The 4,856-nt window shown below is 45.8% G+C and overlaps 1 pseudogene; it reads right to left on the bottom strand.

The window, feature by feature from the left end:
- Positions 1-1,914: 1,914 nt before the first annotated feature.
- Positions 1,915-4,044, bottom strand: LOC125103326 (CREB-regulated transcription coactivator 2-like; annotated as a pseudogene).
- Between the last annotated feature and the right edge of the window lie 812 nt (positions 4,045-4,856).

Below are 4,856 nucleotides of genomic sequence, written 5' to 3'. Positions count from 1 at the left end.
GTAAATGAAACAACATGGGATTGGGAGGGAGACAAACCATAAGTGACTCTTAATCTCACAAAACAAACTGAGGGATGCTGGGTGGGGGGGAGAGGGGGATGGGGTTATGGACATTGGGGAGGGTATGTGCTATGGTGAGTGCTGTGAAGTGTGTAAACCTGGCGATTCACAGACCTGTACCCCGGGGATAAAAATACATTATGTGTTTATTTAAATAAATAAATTAATTTAAAAAAAATAAAAAGGGAACTCCTATTAGATAGCTTTGGACTTAACTTTCTTAACATGTTGTTTGAATTTCTTTTTATAATCTGTATAATATCTGTACATATTTATTAGCTGCACATTGAAAACATATTCTGAAAGGAGTAGATGATCCAAAGAGTTCATTGTTCTGCTTGAGTTTCTCCAGTGTTCGCAGCACCATTTCTTGAAGGGACTATCCTTTTCATTGGGTGTTCTTGGCTTCCTTACCTATTATTGGTTGACCACATGTGTTGGGATTTAATTCTGGGCTCTCTATTCTGTGGTATTTGTGCATATGTTGCTTTTGGTGCCATTACCACGTTGTATTCTGTTACTATGGCTTTGGGGTATGGTTTGAAATGAGGAAAGAATCTACCTCCAGCTTTGCTCTCCTTTTGCAGGATTGCTTGGACTATTTGGAGTCTCCTATGCTCCCACACAAATTTCAGAATTATTTCTTCTACTTCTCTAAAGAATGCCTTTGGTATTTTGATTGAGATCACATTGACTCTGTAAATGGCTTTGTGTAATATGGTCATTTCAACAGTATTAATTCTTCAAATCATAAACATGGGATGTATTTCCATTTGTTTGTGTCTTCAACTTCTTTCAGGAAAGTCTTGTAGTTTTCATTGTACAGGACCTTCACTGCCCTGGTTACTTATATTCTTATTTTGTTGCTTTTGATGCTATTTTCATGTTCTGATGCTTCAGTGTTAGTGTAAAAGGATGCCACTGATTTTTGTAAGTCAATTTGTAATATGTCACTTCATTGGATAATTGATTACTTTCAACAGATTTTTTTTATTGACTCCAGATTTTTCTGCATGTAAGATGACATTTGCAAAGAGTGACATTTTCACGTCTTCCTTCCTGATGTGGAAGGCTTTTATTGCTTTCTCTTGCCTAATTGCTCTAGCTAGGACTTCCGCTACTGTATTGAATAGAGGTAGTGAGAGTGTCCTTCCTTGTTATGTTCCTGTTCTTAGAGGAAATGCTTTCAATTTTTCTTCATTGAGTAGGATGTTTGCTGTGGGGTTCCTGTAGGTGGCCTTTATTAGGTAGAGGTATGCTCCTTCTATAGCCAATCTATTAAGAGTTTTTATCATAAAAGAATGGTATATTTTGTCTAATTTCTTTGGGCAGCTTTTGAGATGATCGTGTGATTTTTATCTTTCCTTTTCTTGGTGTACTGAATTACACTTACTGATCTTTGTAGGTTCAACTACCCTTGCATCCCACAGATAAATCCCATTTAGCCATGGTGCCTAATTTGTTTAATGTGCGAACTCAGTTTGACAACATTTTGCTGAGAATTTTCCCATCTGTATTCATCAAGGATACTGGTTTATTGCTTTTTTCTTGTGGTGGTGCCCTTATCTGGTTTGCTATCAAAATGATACTGCCTTTGTAGAATGAATTCGAAATTGTTGCCTCTTCCTTAACATTCTGGAAGAGTTTGAGGAGTACTGGTATTAATATTCCACTGCTTGTTCATGGAATTCACTAGTGAAGCCATTTGACCACGAGGTTTTCTTTTGGGAGTTTTTTGATTACTTACTCCATCTCTTGAGTTACAGGTTATAAGTGCTAGGCCCCCCTTGAGCTTCACTGGACCCAACCCTTGTGCAGAATTCAGGGGCCACCAGGACAAACCCCTGACTTTTCCTCATTCTTGGGGTCCCTCATTCAGGTTAGACAGAGGCTCTGTGGGCAGAGTGGAGTCTCTCCTGGCCCAGGGGAAGGGAGAAAAGGAACAGTGATGGGGCAGAGCCAAGAAGAGGGAGGTTGATAAGGCTCCTCACTGCAGATGCTGACTTTGGAATGAGTCCTCCACAGCAGGGTCACACAGCAAGCCATAGGGGTCACTCAGCATGTGGAAGCATTCCAGGCCCAGTGTTTTCATGTGCAACAACTCCTCCAGCCCCATCCCCGACCCCAGCCAGGTTGCTGACCCCTCAAAGCCAGGCACTTCAGCCAGAGCTGCCACAAGCTCCTTACAATAACCTGGGGAGGACTCTCCTGGGAGGATGATATTGGGTCCTGAGCCATGGCAGGAACAGAGGGTCAAGTTCTGGTGGTTGAGGGCGTGGGGGTCCTGTAGGCCACTAATAGGCCCCTTGTCCCCTAAAAATAAAGGCCCCTCAGGAAAGCTGGGGGATCCAATACCAGGCTGGTTGATGGGCTTCCATGCTAAACCATTCCTGCTGCTGAGACAGAGTGTGTGCATGCCAGGGGACAAACAAGTCCTAGCAGCAGTCATCAAAGAGCATGCTATGAGGAAACAGGTTCCCCAAGCTGAAGTTCCTCACTGGCTGATGGTAAAATTCTTGCTCATGCCCACTGAGCTGGGTGGGTATAGTGTCCCACAGTGTGGTGGGCTGCCCAGGGGCTGCCCACCTGAAGGTTGCTTTGAGCAGGCCGGAGAGGACATTGCGGGATGTTATAGAGACTTTGGGGTAGGTGGCTGGGTGGGCAGAACCAAATTTGGGGGGCTGTATGGGTATGGAGGCAGCCTCTGATCAGTGGACAGTTTGCTGGTATCCAGGGGGACACCCTGAGTGATGCAGGACAAGGCAGGTGACATTGTTGTCTCAAACTTTCTGGGCAGCTGCTCTTGGGTGTCAGCTGAGCCCTTGGGCAAGCTCAGGAGGCTGAGGGGAACATGGTGGTGGCAGGAAGGGATTCCAGGGGAAGAAGCTGGGTAAGGGGGGTACCCAGCACAGGAGAGGAAGCAGAGGGGGAGGAATTGGAGGATGAGAGAGCCAGAGCACTGAGTGAGGGGTGGCCCAGGGAGGAGGCTGACAGTGAGGGGTGGCTATCAGAGCCTTGAACATGGGGGTGGGGACTGCTCCAGGAAGCCCAGGGGTTGGGATTGCCCAGGGAAGACCACAGGATGTGTAGCTGAGCAGGAAGTAAAGTCCTGTCTCATCATAGCCCAAGCTTGGTCCAGGCACTGGCTCCCACTGATCCTGAGGTGGATCATGCCGTGTCTTGATTTGGAGGTATGGATGCCCTCACTCAGGTCTCCTCAGGGCCCTGGGAGGTGGGAAATGCCAGGGGAAAGTGCAGGTTGGTGAGATCAGGTAGGGAGCTTCCTGTGTTTACGGCTGGTGGAAGGACATGCACATTGGCAGGCTGGTCAGGGAGCACATTTTGCTCTGATTAACATCAGAAAGGTGTTCATTGCAGGGAGCTCAGAGGACTAAGATCAGGAAGAACATCAGGACAGCTTCCAAGCATGGCATGGCTTCAACAAATCTTTGTCCTCTAACAAGTTCTCTTCAATAACAGGGACTTTGGAGTGCACTTTGCCATTCAGAAAACCTCCATGGTGGCTGCTCAGGATGCTAGGAGGGGCGGGGCCTAGATAAGTGTCCTGAGGGCTGGGGTTCCTCACACTGGTGTGAAGGCAGAGTCCCTACTTGTCCTATTCAGTCAGATGGTAGTAGAAAGACCTGCCCCTTCGCAGCAGGGACATTGTCCCAGGGCACATCCTCCACCAGCTGGGCTCTGGGGGAAGAGACAAATAGGACCACAGGGAGAGCTGTCTTTCTGGCAGGGATAGCGGTGGAGTGGGGACGCCATTTTTCTGGAATCTCACTGTAACTTTTCCAAAGCTCCTGGTGCCCAGGGCTCCACAATGAATACAGAGGCAAGTTGAGGGGGCTCTTGGAACTCAGCCAGGTCAGAGCTCATCTGGTTATCAGTGGGCAGAGAACGGCCATAAGGAGAGCTCCTTGTGTATGCCAGTCGCAATGTGGGGGCCTGTAGGCCCCATGTGTTCCTCAACCCCAGGCTCTCTGGTGTCTGTGCCTCCCCTACAAGCCTGTCTTCCTGCCCTTCAGCCTCCACCTGTGCCTCTCAGATGACTAGACTGGTCTGTGCAGGTTGTCTACGTCTTCCTAAGTCAGTCTCGGTCAGTTGTGTATTTCTAGGAATGTGCCCATTTCCTTTAGATATATAATTTGTTGGTATGCAATTATTCATAGTCTTTCATGATTCTACATATTCCTGTCCTATCCGTTGTAATAACCAACCCTCTTTTATTTCTTCTTTTTTTATTATATTAGTCACCGTACAGTACTATGTCTCTTTTTATCTTAGACTAGCTAACTTTTTGCCGGTTTGTGTTCATCATCTTCTAGAACCAACTTTTAGTTTCATTGATCCTTTTGATTGTTTTTCTGACCTCTATTTCACTTACTTCTGCTCTGATTTCTTATTATCTCTTTCCTTTTGTTAACTTTGGGCTTAATTTGTTCCTCTTTTTCTAGTTCACTGAAGTGTAAAGGTAGATAGATTGTTTGACATCTTTCTAATTTTTTGTTGCTCTAAACTTCTTCTCGGAACTGCTTTTATAGCAACCCACAAAATTTGATATGTTGTGTTTTCATTTTCACTTGTTTGAGACCATTATTTTATTTCCCTTTTGATTTCCTCTTTGACCTATTGATTGTGTTACCAAACTCGGACCAGTTGAGCACCCAATGCCCAGTAAGCCAATGTCTGAGACATGGGTTTTGAGGCAAAGAAAGCTTCCTCATCACAAGGAAAGCCCAGTGAGAAGGCTGGCTATCATTCCCAAGGCTGCATTGCCCTCTGGTGGA

This window comes from Lutra lutra, chromosome 6 (assembly GCF_902655055.1).
Source record: "Lutra lutra chromosome 6, mLutLut1.2, whole genome shotgun sequence".
NCBI lineage: Eukaryota > Metazoa > Chordata > Mammalia > Carnivora > Mustelidae > Lutra > Lutra lutra.
The sequence above is the reverse complement of the archived record's forward strand: the minus strand, read 5'-3'. Positions and strand labels throughout refer to the sequence as shown.